We start from the raw sequence: 21,578 nt of genomic DNA on the forward strand, positions 1-21,578 counted from the left end.
TTAAATTTGCATGAGGAAAGAGGGCAGGGCTAGGGACAGAGGCCACTAAGCAGCTGAAGCTTCCTGAGAGGGCCACCCTGACCTCAGTGCTCCCAGGCCCCATCTTGGCTTGAGACTAATCAATAACTCATCCAAGAGATGATGTCACCACCCATCAATGATCACTCTGCATCCCAGCAGCCAGCAGGGAGTGAACTTCCTGTATGCTAATCGGGCCACCAAAAAGTCATGTGACAAAGGCATTTCCCTCCTTGGTCACATGACCCTTTAACAGTGCCTTCCAACGTGAAAACCATGGCAACGGGCAGTTCCAACCGGTTTGTGACACACAGCCTTCATTTTGAGACAGGAGGTAAGGGTTCAGGTGCTGTCAGAAAATGGAGGCGCCAGGCTCACCCCAGGGCCGCAGGAATTTCCTGTCACACCATCCCCCAGGGAACTCTGAATGTGTCCTGAGCACCAGGTTATCATCTGCAAGCAGAGTGGGCCACTTGCCCCTCTACTTTCCAAAATGAAAAACTTTCCTAAGCTCAAAATTTTAAAGAAAAGGCTTCAAGATGCTGAGTACCTTTCTGGAGAGTTCTCAATTAAAAAAAAAAAAAAAAAAAAAGGCTCAAAATAACTGCAGGCATTATTTCAGAGTTTTTCGTATTTTTTTATTTTTTATTTTTATTTTTTTTGTTGTTGTTTTTAATTATAAAAACCACTTAAGGTCAGGAGAATAAAAGCTGAGGAAATCTAGCCCAATGTGCTGAGAGGAGGGCTGATGCCCATGTGGTCCACTATACTGCTTTTATCCATGACAGTTCTCTCAGGCATCAACTTTATTTGTAAGATATTTCAGGGCAAATCCAATAAGCCCATCCTGCCTGCCCATCTTGAGAATGTTTATGTAAAATACAGTGATCAAAAGAGATTTTACATGACCTACAAAAATCTTTGGAAACAGGCCAGGCTGTTATAGGTATAAATGTCTTACCACAAGCCAGCAATTTTGTTACCTACCAGGAACTTTAGAAGAGTTTCCTGGAGGGGAGGCTGGGATTATAAACTTCACATTCCAATCACAATCCTACCCCACCTGCACAAGGCTATCTATTGCTCTTGTCTGATCACCAACCAGAAGCCAGCATGTGGTTAATATTTAGCATCTCCTTGGCCCATGCCAGGGAAGGAGTTTTGTGCAGGAAACAGAGAGAGCCGCCACTGGGAGCTTGGACTTCATGGGTCTCCTCTGAACAGAACTAACTATAAGATATCCAGGGAAAGCATACTTTATCCCTCACATATTCATTTATTCACTCATTCACATTCACTCACTTGCTTGGATTTGCTTTTGAAAGTCTGGCTAAGATTCAGGAGCTGCCCTAGGTGGTGGGAAGAAAACTCTAGTAGGGCTGTCAAGCCAAGGTAGCGGTCATGGTTTGGGCAAGACAGAAAAACTAAGAAATAATGGTCAAAGACATATAAACACAGTAAGATCTACTCTAGACACATCATTTTTTTTTAGACAGAGAAAGAGAGGGGGAGAGAGAGAACTTTTAACATTTTTAAAAATTTTTTCAGTTATTGGCAGACACAACATCTTTGTTTGTACATGGTGCTGAGGATCGAACCCGGGCCGCACGCACGCCAGGCGAGCATGCTACTGCTTAAGCCACATCCCCAGCCCTCTAGACACATCTTACTCCAACAACAATAAATCAAAGAAGAAGAAAACTTTGAAACTACAAACAGCGAAGCAGGTAAGTATGGCCTCTCCAGAGCTTATGGAAACACAGAACCTTGTGATCTGGGGCCTGGTTGATCAAAGTCTGCATTTTTTCTTTTTTTTTTTGGAGGGGGTGGTGGTGACAGAATCTCACTATGTTGCCCAGGATGACCTCAAGTGATCCTCCTGTCTCCAGAGGAGTGAGAACTACAGGCACACATCACCACGGCTGGCTCAGGTTGTACACTTCTGTAAATGCTTGCCTTGGATTCCTCTAGTCGTTCCCCCACACAAGCAGAACTGCTCACACCATCTCTCAGGGCCACACCGATTCATCCTAGCACCCATGTACCCCAAGTTCCTATCCACCAAATCCAGAACCTATGTCCCACACTGTTCAACTCAGTGACACCCTTCTCAAAATAAAAAATAAGGGCTGGGAACATAGTTCAGCAATATAGCTCCCCTGGATTAAATCACCAGTACCCCCACAAAAGAGGCAATAGTAATAGGGCTGTTCACTCTGAGGGCAAATGCTTACCCAGGAGCCCTTTTACCAATGCAGAGGATAGAGAAATCTCCTGTGGCCATGCCCATTCCCACCTAGAAGGAGCTATCTGCTTGTAGTCATTCCAGGGTTCTCACGAGGCAGGAATGGAGCATCTTAACATCAGGTCCTGTACTGCCTCTGTAGAGCCAGCAGGTCCATGTCTTACAGCCAGCAGGATCATGTCTCAGGGGCGCCAGATAGGCCTGTAGGCAGCCCTGAAAACTCAGTGGCAATACCAGACTCCTGAAAAGCCTCAAGAGATTTCAAGGAGTAGAGTCCAACCACAGTGCCCCTCAAGGAGAAGTCTCTAGTCTCAGAGTGATCTTCTGGATCAGAACTGAGAGCTTCCTAGGGTCCCCAATTCCCAAGGCTAGGGAGATAAGGGTAGCAAACAGACTTCCTTGCAGACCTTCCTGGGCAGAGACTACAGAACCTACCAAATCTTTGCAAGTGGGTGCCCAGAGAGCTTTTCAAGGAGAATAAGTGAGCCTGGCCCAGAGCAGACAGCCGTGAGGGCAGGGATTGGGCCTGCTGTGTGTGCTGCGGTAGCTAGGACTGGCAGTGCTGGCAAGCAAGGGCCCTGGAGAAGGGTTCCAGGATGAGGCCTATGAGTTCAGGAAGGATACAGCAACCCATGTAGGACTGATAATCTCACACATGTAGGAGGCTACTTTCCACATGCACACAGATGCTGAGTTGCTAAAGGAAGTCCAAATCCATTTTACAGGATTTTTGAATTCTATGTCATTATGTCTTTTAAAGCAACAGATTCTGAAGCCCAACCTCTATCTTATGAGTCTAGGCACTTAGAAGGATATTAATAAAAAATCCTAATATTCAGATCAACCTTGACAAAGCCTACCTGCCCATTTCCATAGAGGTCCATGGAGGAGGACAGGAGGTGCTGGCTGAGGGCAGCATGTTGGTTTACTTACAAGCCTCCTACAGTCCCCCTCATTGACCTAGGCTGGCCTTGTGGCTTGATCTCTGAACTAGAGTACATAAGCTGCTATACTGAAAATTTTCAAGGCAAGGTCACAGAAGTCTATAGCTTCTGCGTAGGCTTTCATAATACCTGCTCTGGGGGAAGTCCGACTGCCCCAGACGGATATGGTATAGTACACCCAAAGCCAACTGAAGGAAAGAGATGGAAATAGGCACAAAGATGGACCAGGCCAGTCAGCCCAACAAGCAGTACCCAGGTGGGTGGAATCAGTCAACCAGCAGAACAGATAGTATGTCAACATTGTTCCTTTAAACCACTAAGCTAATAGGGCTACCAGCCCAGCCCACCCCTGCGAGCTGATCCACATTCCCAAGACTCTGCTTCCTCCTTCAGATTGTCCCAACAGAGATCAACCATTCTAGACACTACCTTAAGACAAAACAGGGAGAGGGAATGCAGGAAAAGAGGTTTGAGCAAGTCACCACCTCACTGAACTTTAAAGTTATCCCCACAAAGGGACCAACAGATCAAGACCTGGGGTGACACAGAACAGCTCTGGGAAGGGTGAGAAGACCAGAGCTATGCAATGGAAAAAATGTGTCCCATGAAAGAGAAGGGGAAGACACCTTGGTGTCAGGCACTGCCTAGAGCAAGATCTGAGGGGGCTGGGGATGTGGCTCAAGTGGTAATGCGCTTGCCTGGCATGTATGGGGAGCTGGGTTCGATCCTCAGCACCACATAAAAATAAAGATGTTGTGTCCACCGAAAACTAAAAACTAAATATTAAAAACTTCTCTCTTAAAAAAAAAAAAAAAAAGGTATGAGTCAAAACCAAAAAGAAATTCCATATGCTGCATTCACTGTACCCACTACCACTCAAGAAGCACTTCGGGGGGGGGGGGGGGGGGGGGGGAAGAGTCACCACTGGTTCTCCAGGTCAGTCCTACCACTGGGCAAATCTCATTTGACAGGACCCCGCGCACTGGGTGTGTCAACACACAATTGTGAATTATTTCACAGTCACTTGGGCATGGGACAGTTCACTGGAACCCCACAAGAGCCCATTCTCCTTTCCTAAAGGGTGGCCTTCTTTCAGAGCCACTCAATGTGATTTAAAGGGGAGTTCTGCTACCTACGCACACAGGCTGCAACCCAAAACCAAAGAATATCTTGACTGGGAGAGGACACAGGCAGTGGACATGATGCCTGGTTCTTTCCCAGGGCCCCAGAGTCCACCTGCTTCTCGCCAGCCACAGGCCCCTCTGCAATTCCTTTGCCTTCCATCTTAGCATCCATTACCATAGCTCCAGCCCCGTAACCTGAGATCCTCTTGGCTGGGATGTCAAGAGAAAAACCCAGCATCTGCTCTGTAGGCGTCTGGGAGTCAGAATACATTTTGCTTCTTTGCCACAGAGGCCATAGAGGTGAACAGCTGGGATGAGATTTTTGAAACCCAGCCATCATTTTTCCTGGAGACTTCAGGTCCAACTATCACTCTGGGATTCCATTATGGTAAGCACTGCTATAGCTATGGCTGAACATCTCAGGAGAGAGGGAGTGAGCACTGTTCCCTTCCTACCCCCAACTGCAGCCCTGCAGCAGCGAATGGGCCCAGGCCCCCCAGTTGGGCCTAAGGGGTTCCATAAAGCGCCTACTCTCAGTATCAGCAAGGCCAGGAGGTATACCCCAGCTTGTGCTGGAAGGTCATCTTCCAGGAATGCAGCAGGCTCCCAGGAGTCAAATGGCCATACTAGGGAGGCCCAGAGAAGCACACTGTAACAGGAACTACTTTAGGGACAAACACTGTGGCTAAGGGCTATAGAGACAAGAGGAAGGCTCCATGGTGGCATATTCACTAGGCCAATGGCCTACCATCTGCCCCAGGAGGCCAGTGCAGCACAACCCTGCCAGTAAATGGTGTAATAGGGAGGGCTAAATTTCTAAGCATATTCGGCTTAGAAATTCAGGAAGAAACATTTGATAGAAAAGATCACAATCACAGAGGTGATCCTGTATTTTTTTATTTGTCTTGATTATGGTAGAGGGGCAGTACCAGGAATTAAACCCAGGTGCACTTAACCACTGAGCCCCATTCCCAGCCCTTTTAATTTTTATTTTTGAGAAAGGGTCTCACTAAGTAGCTTGGGGCCTCACTAAGTTGCGGAGGGAGGCTGGATTTGAACTTGTGATCCTCCTGCCTCAGCCTCCTGAGCTGCTAGGATTTCAGTCATATGCCAGTGTGCCTAGCTGATCCTGTCATGTATGAGAAAATCATCCACAACATCTGTTAACCCTTTGTGATGGCCAACCACCAAAATGTACCCTTTTTTTTTCTGTAATCTTCAATAGCTCCACAATCACCCCCAGTGAACAGGTAAGGAAGTGGCTCTGAGGGCTCAGGGATTGTTCAAAGTCACAGGGCTGGGACTTTGGGCTCACACTAGAGATTGGGCTGCCATATACACCCTTCACTGTGATGGGCCCTCAAGAATGGAGATGCAGGGGCTGGGGATATGGCTCAAGGGGTAACGCGCTAGCCTGGCATCTGCACGGCGTTGGGTTCGATCCTCAGCACCACATACAAATAAACATGTTGTGTCCGCCGAAAATTAAAAAATAAATATTAAAAAATTCTCTCTCTCTTAAAAAAAAAAAGGAGATGCAGGATTGGACAGGAGGGGGTCCCATGTGAATGTTTGGCTCTGACAGCCATTTTTTCAGGTTACCAAGTACCATTTTTGGAATCGGTTAAAAGCTAATCTTTATTTATATTTGAAGAATCTTAGTACCTGGCAACATTTGCGTGCTATGTCCTGGAGGTAATATGGAACAGGGATGTGGGCCTCCAACCTGACCCGGAACTTGTTCAGCCATAGCTATAGCAGTGCTTACCATAATGGAATGCCTGGTTTTTTCTCAGTGCCCCAGAGTCCACTTGCCCCCAGAAAGGATCAGGGGACTCTCAGAAACAGAAACAAGAGGATAGGGTCATGGCACTCAGGAATCTAGGTTCTCAGAGGGACTGAGCTCAAGGAGCATGAAGAACAAACAGGAGGATGAGACAGCAACTGCAACATCACCAGCATCCCTCCTGTCTCTGGTGCCTGCACATGTGCAGGCCATGGAATTCCTCTAATGAGGCACATGGTGAAACTCCCCAAGCAGAGCAGAGGATGGACTCCTATAGCAAATGAACAGAATCACATCTCTTGGGATAGAGACCATCAACAAAAAGCAAGAACGAATTTACCTGTATACAAATGAAAACCACAAACAAGAAACAAGCTTTACTTTCCAGCTTGCAATGACCACAAACTTTAGCAGCACATGGAAAGTGCTTACATCCTTTCAGACTTCAGGGTTTACAGCTGCTGAATCCTCACTTACTAGCATCTGGCAAATTCCAACGTGTCCTCCTGAACCCAGGTCAACTGTGCCCATCCCCAATAGATGATGCCTGTGAAGACCACTAAAGAGCTAAATGCACCTCTGCAGCTTTGAAGGGCTGCGGCCCAGTCATCAAACCACAAAAAGGGCTTAGTTTCTTCATTTGCAGATAGGATGCCATGAATTGGTTATCATGAAATGTGATTAAATTTCAAACTCTGAGAATACAACTTCTCAATGTTCTGGAACAAAGGGTGATAAGACGAAGCACTCCTTTTGCATGTTGAATTAGGACAGTACCACGAAAAAACCATGTGTCAGCATTTGTGCAACTTGAAGGAAAGACTGACAGATACACCAAGGAAATTCAGACTTGGGGGTTGGGCAAATATTTCCCCCAAATGTTCAAGACAAAGCCTGTCACTTCACAAAAAAATCCTGGAGGTCAGCGAGTGATCAAGTCCAAGCTTCTAATAGGAAAGATTTAAAATTTTGGAAAACTAATATTTACTACTCACCAACAGAACAGTGGTGATGTGTAGAGATCTGATTGTGATACAACGATGAAATGTGTTTCTGAATCATTTGTGTAACTCCATAAATTAAGTCATATTGTAAACTAAGTATGCACCTTAGCTATGATGTGATGAGAAGGGCACTTTACCCTTGTGGTCTTTCTCCCTATCTAAGTCAAACGGTGAGAAAAACATCGTCCTAATGGAGGGACACAGACAGAAAACCTGACCAACACTCCTCAACACTGTCAAGATCATCATAAATAAAGAAAAGTTTGACAAGCTGTCTCAGGCCAGAGGAAACTTAGGAGATATAAGGACTAAATGTCATGGGATCCTGGGACAGAAAAAGGATATTAGGGAAAAACTAAGGAAAACAGAATAAAATGTGAACTTAGTTATTAACAGTCTATGCATATTGATTCACTACTTCTGACAAACGTTTTACAGAAATCTGTTAATAGTGGGGAAACTAGGGTGAGGTGGACAAGAATGATCTTTGCAATTTTTCTGTGAATGAAACTATTCTAAAATTAAAATTTTATTTTATTTTAAAATTTATTTATTCTATTTTATTTATTTTTTTGTTTATGAGACTTTGATTTTTATTGATTTAGATTCTAACCAGGAACTGATTTTTTTCATCAAATAATTTTTAAGTAAAATTTTTTGAAGTCTCCATTTCAGTTAATTCTCCTACTAGTTAGTTTCTTTTGATTAAAATGAAATTCACACAACATAAAATTAACCACATTAGCCTGGCATGGTGGCATGTGCCTGCAGTTCTTAAAATTTTATTTTTAAAAATATTTTTCTGTTCAAAATGCAAAAGAGTCCAATGGATTTTAATATAAGCAAGTATAAAAAGCTCACTAATGAAGTCTCAGAGTCTAAGATGCAACTAACTGGTAGAGAACAGCCACTTTTGTTTTGGTTTCACAAAGTGGGGGGGGGGGGAATGCACAATTATCCAAAATGATAACTGGAAAGCTCCTCTGTTCTGACTGCTTCTCTATGAGCTATTTGTACTTCCCCCATCACATGCTTCAACTCTAAGAGCATATCACTAAATGCAAAAGCAGAGAGGAGAATCTAATAGTGGTCTTCTTATTAAGCCAAGTATTCAAGAGATTTGCAAAATGCAGTCACCAATTTATGATGGTTTTACTGATGATTTTTAAAATTTATGATAGTGAGGAATCAATATGCATTCAGTAGAAATTGTACTTGGAATATTGAATTTGGATCTTTTCCTGGGCTAACAATACACAGTATGATGCTCTTGTCTGATGCTGGGCAGAGGCAGTGATCGTAGTTCCAAACCAGCCAGGCAATTGTGAGAAGCAGCAGCGACACTACAGTATGGTGTTCAGGTGCTCAGGAGGTCAGAAGATTCTGTGCATTTTCAACTTGTGATATTTTCAAATTACGATTAGTTTACTGGTATTTAACCCATCGTAAGTAGAGGAGCATCAAAAAATTTTATTCACGCTAGTATTCATAGGCTTATTATTGTCATTTATAGTTGAATAAGAATCTTCAAAATTTCTAACAAGGTAAATGTCATAGATATATCCCACAAATCTAAAGGCTGTTTGGAGCCCAGAGATGGAAAAGGGGCCACAGTGCTTCAGGCAAAGAGATTACTGTCATGGGAACCCACTCAGCCTCATCTGGCTCCATGGTCTAGTTCTCCTTATGTATCATGGCTCATGTAATTTTTTTTCCCTGCTGCCAAAGTTGCACTTTGAAAAGCAAGACTTACTAAAAGTTCAATAGGGCTCACCCCACAGATATGACAGTTTCCTTGCAAAATCTATTCAATCAGATGCCACCAAAATTAGCAATCCTGCTGGGCACAGTGACACCCATCTGTAATCCCAGCAGCTTAGGAGGCTGAGGCAAGAGGATCTCAAGTTCAAAGCCACTCTTGGCTACTTAGCAAGGCCCTAAGCAACTCAGTGAGGCCCTGTCTCTAAATAAAATATAAAAGAAGGCTGGGGATGTAACTCAGTGGTTATGTGCCCTTGGGTTAATTCCCGTTACCTACAAAATTTTTTCAAATTTAAAAAACTAGTAACTGTAATGTTGTTGGACCCTTATACCTACTATACAGCCCTACAGAGTATTAAAAAAAAAACCTATTCAGAAAAAACCTGGCACAGCCCAGGGTGACCTGGACACTGTGTGCCTGCAGATTGGGAGGTCTAGAATAGGAAGGTGGCTGATCAACATTGGGATACTACCTGCTTCAAACATTGGGATACTACCCTGTATCTCATATCCCACTGCTCCAGATCACCACTACCCTGGCCTTGGAATGTACTATATTGTCCAGCATGTCTGTCTTACTCTCTCATTAAAGTATCCTAGCCTACTGGGCTCGACACAGGTCCAGAACATCATCTCTCCTGTCTTCAGAGGGGGACAACCAAACCCAACACCCAGTCACAGCTCCATGACTAGCCCTTCTCAGCTTCCAACAATCCAACCCAGCTTACCTTTCTGGCATCTTCTTTTAGCACTGTGTACCTTCTGACCCTGACCCCTGTGCAATCTGATTTCTAGGCTATGTGCTCCCTTGAGTATATTACCTGGACCATTCAATTCCATGTTATCAACAAGACACTCCAGGTCCTCCTGAAGGGAGGTAAAGATGAGTCCCTGAGCTGACAGTTCTCTCTAGAAAGCTCCCTTGTGGGCTGGGGATGTGGCTCAAGCGGTAGCGCGCTCCCCTGGCATGTGCGGGGCGCTGGGTTCGATCCTCAGCACCACATACAAATAAAATAAAGATGTTGTGTCCACCGAAAACTAAAAAATAAAAGATTCTCTCTTAAAAAAAAAAAGAAAGAAAGAAAGAAAGAAAGAGAAAGCAAGCTCCCTTGTGTTCAAGTTGTTTTTGAAAGTGTCAGAGTCCCTGCCTTGAGGAATTCTGCCATGTCAACAAGGTTTCAGTTCCACTAATACCTGAAGCTTTTCAATTTGGTTATTACATCACAGCTATTTTTAAGATTTACTTCCAAAAACGAGCATCCCTATGACTTGGAACATGAGGAAAGGGGAACAGAGCAATGGGTGGTATATCTCCCATCTCTCCACCCATCAGACACTACCTCCCTGTCTCCTGCTCCCGAGGGAACACTGGGCCCTTCCATGTCACCATGGCACCTGCAGAGCCATGGCCACAGGGAACTCCGTGTCTCCAAAGGCAGATGGTTGGGCCTGGTTGTGTGCCTTCCTCCCTTGAGGTGTTCTTTTATTTTCAGATACTCTTGAGTTTCCAAGGTTCTTCTCATCAGCATTATGACAAATCTCACTCTACAATGAGATGGATACAAGTGGGACTCAGAGGGGAGGGGTGAACCAGCTCAGGCCACAAGTCAATCAGTACACATTGTATCAAAATTGCCTGACACCCATGTTCTTTTTCTACCACCAGCTGTCCCCTCAGACTAATATTGTTATAATTTGTGTGCTTACCTTGAGAAGAAAAACAAGAACTCTTTCCAATCAGTAATAATTTTTTAGTTGTAGGTGGACACAATACGTTTTTATTTTATTTATGTGGTGCTGAAGATCGAACCCAGGGTCTCACATAGGCAAGACCAGTGCTCTACCACTGAGCCACAGCTCCAGCCCCATCAGGTAGGCTTTTCTTTACTTCCCAAAGCTCTTTCAGAAAAGTGGGGAAATACTTCCAGGTATGATTCCTGCTCTCCCCATCACCACCACCACCCTGGGTCACACATGCCCTAGTAAAGTCCCAAGTATCCACTCTGTTTCTATCTGTTCTATACACATAGGCTCCTGCATTCTGGTACTTCTTACTCCCTTCATTCTTCCTCTTCACCAGATCAGGGTGCAATGAGGGAGATATGAAGGGCTCCCTTGGGCCTAGGGAGCACTCAGGATACAAAATGGTTATAAAACTACCGGGCATGGTGGTGCATGCCTATGATTGTAGTAGCTTGGGGGGCTGAGGCAGGAGGATTGAGAGTTCAAAGCCAGCCTCAGCAACAGAGAGGCAATAAGCAACTCAGTGAGACCCTGTCTCTAAATAAAATATAAAATAGGGCTGGCGATGTGGCTAGGGGGTTGAATATCCCTGAGTTCAATCCCTGGTACCAAAAACAAACAAACAAACAAACAAACAAACAAACAAACAACTGGCTATAAACTAAAAGCAACCTATGCGAACCCAGTCTTAACTAGCATGGTAGAAGCTGGCCTTCCTCCTGGGTTACCACAAATTAGATGAGTCACTTTGGGGACTTAAGAAATAGGGCACCATGAGTCTGTCATCCTCATGCTTCAAAATAATCTAATGATTTTTAAAGTACCCGTATTTCTTAGATTTCGGTGATTTCAAATCTCCATCAAAGGTGTGGGATAAGGGAAATGGATAGAAAGACAGAAATGGGATAAGGGGCCCACAGGGAAGGGGCAAGGCAAAGACAGAAGCAACAAAGCCCTGGAGGGGTGGCAACAACCAATGGCAGGAAAGGAGCACAGAACCCAGAACCGATTTCCAAGGGAACGTACCTCTCAGTTCCCAAGAGCTGAACAGCTAAGAAACTCAGACAGGCTGTGGATTTCTAGGTGGAGCTGAAGGAGCCTCTCCCTGGGGGCTACCCAGCCTCTACTGGGAAGTTGCAGAGCAGCAGACAGAATTAAAAGTGAAAGGCAGCAGCTAGCTTCCAACAGGTGCTGGGGAGGGGCTGGAATAGTGGCAGGGGAGAGGGCTGCTGGGTGTGGGGCCCAGAGAAGCTCAGAACATCAGAGGATTCCCAACCTCCAGACTGCAACATGTAGGGGTGTTCTTTTATTTTCAGATACTCCACACAATCCCACATTCTAGGGGAAGTAGGTTTCTTATTGTAGGACATCTAAAGCTCTTGCATAATGACAGGGGTCAAGGAAGGCTATAGGAGAGCTATAGCGAGGGGCCATATACCACATGTTCCCTTACTATGTGAGAACCCAGCCCTGTCCCAAACCATCATCCTGACAGCTGGGCCACATTCATCCATCTTGCTCAAGCACGCATTCCAGCAGACAGCTGGCTGGCGGGCCATGCACAGCTGTGGTGGGACACGGTTGTGAGAGCAGGGGACAGAGATTCAGGTCTGCATGTTACTGGTGAGGACTCCCATCTACCCCCACACACTGGCAGCCAGTACAGCCGACCAGATGAGTTCCAGCTTTGTGACAAACACATTGGGCAGCCATTCATCTCTTCCCACCACAGATCTGGCCTTGTGCATCCATTAGAGAAGAAAGGGAGACAGAATTAAGGACATGATCATACTTATTGGTCAGAGCCTGGACCCTCACTTCTCTGGGGACCAGTGGCTAAAATTGTAAATACTGACAACATCTAAAGAGGATAAAGCACCCAGGTCATCACACCCATGAGTATAAAACAGTTCAGACATTTTGTGGTAAAAATCTGGCAGTTTAACAAAACTAAATACACAGCAACCCTTTGACCCTGCAATCTACTTGTCAGATTGGTGTGTATTAAGAGAAAAGCTGTAGCTCAATGGCAGAACACTTGCCTGGCACATGTGAGGCACTGGGTTTGATCATTAGCACCATATAAAAATGAACAGATAAAACAAAGGCACACTGTCCATCTATAGCTATATTTTTTTTAATTGAAAAAAAGTTTTTAAAAAAGAGAAAAGCTGATCATCCACATGGCAATATCTGAAAGGTCACACACAGCAGCAGGACTCAAACCAGCCACAAGCCAGAGACAATGCAGGTGGCTATTAAGAGGGGAAAGGATACACCATGCATGTTGCTCAGCAGCACACCATACACACACCAGGGGTAAAGCAATCCCAGAACACTAGCAGTGAGGGAAGTCAGATCCTAAGGAGCACATACTGTGCGAGTTCTTTTCTAGGAAGTCTTTGAAGAGGCAAGAATAGTCTAGAATGAGGAAGTACACTGAGACAGGGAGGCAGGAAGTATATGAAGGGCTCTCCTCAGGGAACATTCTGGGTGATAAGGTTCTCTACCTTGACTGGGGTCTGGATTACTTGAGGGCATGCATATATCAGAACTTATGGTCTGGAGCTGCACCAGTACCTCTGTTGCTGGGTAAGTGTCCTCCAAAGATCCACATGATACAGGTTTGGTGCTCAGGCCATGGTATTAATGGAAAGTGGTAGAGCCTTTAAGAGGTGAGGCCTGGTGGGAAGGTTTAGGTCACTGGGGGCATACCTCTGAAGAAGACTCTGGGACTCCAGTCTTTTTCTCTCTTAGCTTTCTAGTTTCCACAAGGTGAACAGCTTCCTCCACCACACACTCCCACGAAAATGTGCTACCTTTCCACAACCTTAAACAGTGCTCAAAATAAATCTTTATACTCTTTTTAAGCTGATTAAACTTCAGGTATTTTTATTGTAGAAGTGAAGAGCTGACTAATATAACCTCCTTGCAGAAACAGACCATTCTATTACTACCTTTATCATTCCTTCCGGAGCAGCTAGTGTAAAAGATCATTTCCTCAATAAGAATTCTACCTACGGCCCTTGGCGTCATTTTGGAAGTTAAGTGATGCATACTTTTCCTAGCTGTCCCCATTTCTGCACAGAATGAAAAGAGGTTTTCCACACAATCCCACATTCTAGACAGCAGGTAGTTGTAATATAACTTCGCTTTCAGATTTGTTTTTGCTTTTGGAATGGGAGTCAGATATTAATGCGAGTGTAAAAGATGTCCACACAAATACATGACTGTGCCACACCAAATCCTGTTCATTATTTTTAGTAAGAGTATTACAGTTATACAGCCATCACCACAATCCAATTTCAGACAACGTCCACCATTCAAAAAGTTCCCTTTTTGTGTTGCTCTGCAATCCCTACACTTGCCCTGGGCAACCACTAATCATTTTCCATCACTTATCTCCAATAAATTTGCTCCTGTGTGACACACATGAGCATGCTTGCATTTATCTGTGTGTATTTGGGGGGGGGGGGATGCTGAGGGTGGAACCCAGGGCCTCTGTACTCTCCACCGAGCTCATGGCCAGCTCTGACCCTTCTTTTTTGGACACATCGTATAAGTGAAATTAAGGATTATGTAGTAAATCACTGTGGGTCTGTCTTAAATCCTTTTTTTTTTTCTTTTCAGTACCGAGGATTGAATCCAGGGGCTATACCACTGAGCATCCCAGACCTTTTATTTTTAAAACTTTGAGCAGGATCTTGCTACATTGTCCAACCTGGCTCAAAACTTATCAAATCCTCCTGCCTCAGTCTTCCAAGTAGCTGGGATTATAGATATGCACACAGCTTAGTTCCTCCTTTTTAATACTGAATAGCAACCTATTATATGAATGTATCACTTTTATTTTACCCATTGAAATTCAGGTTGTTTCCCCTTTGGGACCATTATAAAGCATGCTGCTATGGACATCAATGGGTGTGGGTTCTGATGTGTGGGTGTGTTTTAATTTCTCTTGGGTAGACTGCTAACCACACAGTAAGTTTTAGAGTTTTGTGTCTAGCTTGGTCAGAAAATGCCTACTCGTTCTATTTTATATTCCTGCTAGCAATATATGAGTTTCAGTTTCTATACATCCTTGTCAACTCTTGTTATTATTTGTCTTCTCCTATTATACCTATGCTTGAGACAGTTTCATGGCCTAAGTATGGTATATCCTGGAAGAAGTTCTGTGTCTACTTTAGAAGGTGTATCCTGCATTCTACAGATGTCAGTCAGGCCAAAGGGGTTGGCAATGCTCTTTGAGTCCTCTATAAAACTACTGACTTTGTTTAGTTGCTCTATAAATCATTGATAGTGAAATCTCTAACTATAACTGATGAATTGCCTATTTCTACTACTAATCCTATCAGTTATGCCTGAGGTATTTTGGGGCTCTATTGTGGTACAAATACATTTATGATCGTTTTGTCTTCCTGATGAATTATTACAAAATATATCTCTCTGGACAGTAATAGTTTTTATCTTGAATTCTATTTTCTCATAGGACAACTTCAGTACTTAATAGTTATCTGTGGTATATCTCTTCCCATCCTTTTACAATTATCTTTGAAACTAAGGGGTGTTGCTTATAATTAAGCAGGATCTTGCTTTTCTATCTAGTATGACAATCCCTGTCTTTCATTTGGGATATTTAAACCATTAATATTTACTGAAATTGTTGATATGGCTGTGTTTACACTTGTCATTTTGCTAGTTGTTTTTTTGTTTTCTGTCTCCCCCTCCCCCCCATTTCTCAGTAAACTCCTTCTTTTGTGCAAAATATTTTTAATGTAACTGTTGGTGAGCTGCTAAATATAACCATCATGGCAGTCAGTATGGAGGTTCCTCAAAAATACTAGGACTGGAACCACCATATGACCCAATTATATCATTCCTTAACATTTTTTCTAAAAAATTAAAGTCAGCATACTATAGTAATATATAATACCCATCTTCTTGGCAGCACAATTAACAATAGCCAAATTGCTGAATCAGCCTAGGAGTCTGTCAACAGATGAGTGGATAAGTAAAATGTGATATATTATCTCAATGGAATCAGACATAAATAATAATGAAATTATGTAATTTTGCAGAAAAAAGGATGGAACTCAAGTATTATGTAAAATAAACTCAGAAAATCAAAAGTTATATGTTGTCTCTTATATGTGGAAGCTAGAGAGGAAAAAAAGAAAAACGTGGCGGGGGTTGGAGGATCTGATGAAAACAGAAAAGAGACCAAGAGAAGAGTGGAAAGGGACTCAGAAGGAGGGAAGAGAGAAGGGAAAGGAGAGGTACTAGGCAATGAAACTGACCAAATTATGTTATGTGTATATGTATGTGTGTATACACACACACACACACAAACTGTACATATACAAAAATGTAACCACGAATTCCACTACTACATATAATAATGATGTATCTATAAAAATATAAGGCTAGGGTTGGGGCTCAGTGGTAGAGTACTTGCCTTGCACGTGTGAGTTACTGGGTTCAATTCTCAGCACCATATATAAATAAATAAAATAAAGGTCTATCAACAACTAAGATATATATATATTTTTTTTAAAAACATAAAACTTTAAAAATTATTTTTAGTTTATCACCTTAATTTTTCTGTTATTTTTCAACTATATTTTAGAGTTATTTCTTAACAGTTGCTTCAGTGACTGCAACAGCATTTTAATTAGTCACAATCTATTTAAGATTAATATTAGCTTGATTCTAGTGAAATATAGAAATTTTGCTGTAATACTGCTCAATTTCATTCCCCTTTTATTGTACTATTATTATACACACACACACACACACACACACACACACACACACAAACGCTACAGGTAACTGTATAGGCCCTTTGGTCAGTTTTTAAAGTGTTCAAATCGTAAGGCTTTTCCATTAAGCCACACATTTACTATTTCCAGTGCTCTTTTTCTTCCTGTAGACAAGTTGTCAATATGTCATTTCTCTTCAGCCTAAAGAACTGGCAAATGTGCCAGTAACAGTTTCTGCTCAATCTTTGTTTATCTGACAATGTTTTAGCCACCTATTTCTGACAGTTTTGCTGGATATAAAAGTCTGGGTGTGGTGGCGCATGCTTGTAATCCCAGAAAGTCAGGAGGCTGAGATCGAAGAATTGCAAGTTTGAAACCAGCCTTAGCAATTTAGTGAGGCCTGTCTCAAAATAAAAGTAAAAAGGATTGGGGATGTGACTCAGGGTTTGAGTGCCCCTGGGTTAAATTCCCAGCACCCTTCCCTTGCCACACCCCCAAAGTCTGGGTTGCAAGTCAAGCATGGGGGCTCATGCCTATAAATCCCAGTAACTGGAGGCTGAGACAGGAGGATTTCAAGCTTAAGATCAGCCTCAGCAATTTAGTGAGACCATGTCTCAAAATAAAAAATTAAAACAAACCAAAACAAAACAAAAAGGGACTGGGATGCAGCTCTGTGGAAAGTGCCCCTGGATTCAATTCCCAGTACTGAAAAAAAAAATTCTGGGTTGACAATTTTCTTTTAAATACTTTGAATGTCATTCAACTCCCTTTTAGTTTCCACTGCCACTAGTTAGAAGTCGGCTATTAATCACAGCAATGTTCCCCTGTATGTGCTAACTGGGGTTTTTTCCTGTTATTTTCAAGATTTTCTTTTCTTTTTTGACTTCTAACAGTTCCACAATGATGTGTTCTAAGTATAAATCTCTCTATTTTTGCCACTCAGGATTTGTTGAGCTTCCTCCTCAATAAATTCCTCCTCAAATATGTTTCAGCCATTACTTTTCAAATAGTTTTTTTTGGTCTTACCCTAAACATAACCAAACCTGGCTAACAGACTCATTGCCCTCATCATTTACCCATCTCCAAGACTGTCACTTTAACCAACAAGGCCAAGGGCACGGAGGCAGGGATGCTGTTCTCTACTCCAAACTGAACAATTTCCCATTTTCACATCTATAGAAAAGCTACTGGTCCTCAACCTGCATGGGCTGGGCAAAACTTCCTCATGAAGCAGCAAGGAGAGAGTATGGGAATATAGTCCCTGGCAATTGCCATAGAATCTCACAGTTCTCACCCAGAATTTAGCAGTTTTTTTTGTTTGTTTGTTTTGTTTTTTAAATATAAACACTTTCAGATTGTTATGTGCCTCTGGCTAATTTCCAGAGTGCTGAAGTGATTTTATTTTGGTTTTGTCACTTCCGATTTGCTTTATCACTGCATGTTTTCGAAAGAGGATTTGATGATCTCCTTGCTCAAAACTGGAAGTTTTCCTCCAATTAATTTTAAATACAAAACATATGGTTAGGAGCTTAAGTTGAAAAAACTATCGAGTTAGCCAGGTGTGGTGGTACACACCTACTGTAATCCCAGCTCTGTGGGCGCTGAGGCAGGAGGATCACAAGTTTGAGGTTAGCTGAGGTAATGTAGTAAGACCCTGTCTCAAAATAAAAACTAAAAATGGCTGGTTGTAGCTCAGTTGTAGAGTGCCCTGGGTTCAATCCCAGTACTCCCCACCCCCACCAAAAAAAGGCTGGGTATATGTCTGGTTTGGTAGTAGAGTACTTGCCCAGCACACACAAAGCCCTGGGTTCAACAATCCCTAGTACTACAAAAAGAAGAGCAAACAACCAAGTTTGACAGGAGTCAGGGAAAACAACACAGCCATTGATCCCATCATTTTATCTGCCTCTGCAAGCTCCAAATCATCCCACTACACATACATATATATGTATGTATACACAAATATATGAATACACACATAAATATATATCTATACCTCTTTAGCAACTTCAATTCACTAGCTAATTTCTTAAAGAAAAGGGAAATTCCCTCTCCTAGAAACCATTCCATCTCTAACCTTTAAAATACCCAAACTGGGTCAGAAGATGGTAGTAAGACAGCTTTTTTTTTTTTTTAAGGCATAATTTTGAAAAAGAGCCAAAAAGAAATTCTAGAAAAGAAACAGGCAACCCTTGGTATTGGTAGAGGGGACTGGTTCCAGAACTCCCTATGAATAACAAAATCTGAAATTGTTCAAATCTCTTTAATAAAATATTTATTTATTTATTTATTTTAGTTGTTGATGGACCTTTATTTTATTCATTTATTTCTATGCAGTGCTGAGAATCAAACCCAGTGCCTCACACATGCTCTACCACTGAGCCACAACCCCAGCCCATGAAGTCTCTTATATAAATGATATATTAGTATCTGCATAGATACTATGCATACATGCATACATGCACACACACAAACTTTAAATCATCTCTAGAACATTTTAATACTTAACACAGTTTAAATACAATGTAAATGTAAAATAGTTACACTGCATTGTTTAGAAAATAACCACAAGAAAAGAAGTCTATATGTTGAGCACTGAACTCAAGGCCTTGTGCATGATAGGAAAGCACTATACCACTAAGCTATACCCCTAATTCCTGCCCAAATATTTGATCTGAGGTTGGTTGATTCTATGGATACAGAACCCACAAAAGACCAACTGTGCTACAAAGCACTAAAAATGAATCACTGCTACATACAACAACACAAGTAAATCTCACAAAGACAATGCTGAAAGAAAGCAAGGGCATATACTATACAAATCCTACAAAAGCAGAAAAAAACTAATCTACGCTGTTGGGAGTAATCATAAGAAAGTGATTAGCAGCTGGACATGATGTCATATGCTTACAATCAAAGTGACTTGGGAGGCCGGGGTCAAAGCGTGCGTGGAAGGGGGGGCACTCCCCACCTTGGGATATAGCTCAATAGCTCAGTGCTAGAGCCCTGGGTTCAATCCCTAGTCCAAGAGTGAAGGTGAGAATGGTGGTGCAGAGAGGAAGGGGAGGAGATAAGAAAGTGATTACCCTTGGAAGTGGGCACAAGGGGGGGCACTTCAGGAGTGCCAGCAATGTTCTGTTTCTTAATTTGTGTGGTTTATCTTTCACTATGCTTGCTATATTTCAATTTTAAAAGATAAAAATTAAATCATCTTGGCAGGACAATTTAAAATTGACATGCTGGATCTGTAGTCAAAGAGTGTCACCCAACCCACACTGTGGTTAGATAAAGCTGTGCCCTATGTGAAATTAAATGCTACCTGAAAAACCAAGGCACAGCCACAACGTGCTGAAGGGAGGACTCTCAAAGGGTATTCCCAGCCAGACACATCCAACAGGGATTCAAAGACTGCCTTGAGGGCTCAAGCGGTAGCGCGCTTGCCTGGCATGCGTGCGGCCCGGGTTCGATCCTCAGCACCACATACAAACAAAGATGTTGTGTACGCCGATAACTAAAATAAAATATTAAAAAACTCTCTCTCTCTCTCACTCTCTCTTTAAAAAAAAAAAAAAAACAAAAAAAAACAAAGACTGATTTGAGCCACTTACTCCAGAACGGATTACAGTTTTAGAATGGTCCTGGGCTAGACATGATCCTTTGTTATCCTTTTTTCTTTCTCTCTCTCTTTTTAAAAATATTTACTTATTTGTTTGTTTCAGGTATACACAATATCGAACCAAGAACCTCGTGCATGCTAGGCGAGCACTCTACCACTGAGTCACAATCCCAGCCCCACCCTTGTTCCCCTTGATTCTGTCAAAACCTCACAAATGGACTTGCCCAAAGAATCAGACAAGATGTTCAATGTGAGAACTTGGGGTGAAGGGTACATTAGACGACCTGAGACAACTCATTCTGAGTAAAGCTACAGATTGAAGGAAAATTGTCATCAACACTGCCTAGGTGGGCTTCCTGCCTTACACTCTAAGTACCAAAGCTGATGAGTATCACCTTGGTCCTTGGTCACCCCATCAACCTGCAAAGCCCATTTTACCAGCAAAGGAACTCAGGCTAAGGTCAACCATTGAGGAATAGTCAGGGAGCATGGCTTGACCCCAGTTCTGCCTGCTAGTCTCCAGAGCTGGGCCATTTCCCTGTTCTCACACTGCTACACAACAGACCTGGAATGTCTCTAGTGCTCTAGGAGGACCCTTGCCCACTTCCTGGGCTAATCTCTGTCCTCTGCATCCTCATATCCTTTATATATAAGAAAAACATCAAGACTAAATTCAGTTAACAATGATATATGGTCTGTGACCTTAGTTTGGAAATTAATGGCCCGTTGGGAAAAGGAAACAAGAAATTTGGAGGTCCAGTGTAGCCCTGGGCTTTGACAAAAGAAAGATCTGGGTTTGATTCTCAACTATGAGTTCTTTTGACAGTTAACCTCTCCCTCACATTTCATGTACCTACTCTGCAGAGAAGCATGGTGATTATGGGAGAAAATGCAGACTGGAGTAAGAAGAACCAGGCAGTTTCCCATATCCCGGTTTCTCATGCCCTGACTCCAAACCCACCCCTGGCTACTCATCGATCTGAAAACAGACTATGTTAAAGGGAGGGTAAGGAGTCTTGCACCATTTATACATTCATCTTTTTATTCTCAGAACTGAAAATGAAGTCCTGGGTTTAGAAGCAGGGTGGCAGAAAGCAGTCAGAAAAGCTTTTTTTGGATGGCAAGAATACAATGCATGTCCCTGCAGTCAAAGATGCTTTCCCAACAGGAAAGGTGTTGGATTTTCCCACTTACCTCACATAGATATGGATTCTAAAAGCCAAGAGACACCAGGCTAGATGATCTCCAAAGTTCTTAGGATCCCAACACTCTGGACTCCAAAATGAATTTAGCACAAAGACTACAGTCTGGTAACCCTATGTCAGTCAACACAGATGGGGAGGGCGAGGAAGGTAGCAGTTTCCCCTACTCTGCAATGGTCGTCCCTGGGCAAAGAGATGTGGAAAGACAGGCCCTGCACAGGGGAAGGACTTTGGTTAGCAGTAAGGGAAGATGTAAGGGGTTATAGAGGAGACTGTCAAAGGGCTAGGGCCTGAAGTGGGCATCTGAGTGTGAATATTCTAGGGAGCTCTGAGGGGAGGGGTGATACAAGAGCAGATGCTAGGTCTGAATCTCTCC

General features: G+C 42.9%; 1 protein-coding gene across 8 annotated transcripts in view; it reads right to left on the bottom strand.

Annotated features, from left to right (window-relative positions):
- Window positions 1-21,578, bottom strand: part of Gatad2a (GATA zinc finger domain containing 2A) — a 110,926-nt gene that overhangs the window by 17,903 nt on the left and 71,445 nt on the right. The window lies entirely within an intron of this gene.

This window comes from Callospermophilus lateralis, chromosome 1 (genome assembly GCF_048772815.1).
Source record: "Callospermophilus lateralis isolate mCalLat2 chromosome 1, mCalLat2.hap1, whole genome shotgun sequence".
Classification (NCBI taxonomy): domain Eukaryota; kingdom Metazoa; phylum Chordata; class Mammalia; order Rodentia; family Sciuridae; genus Callospermophilus; species Callospermophilus lateralis.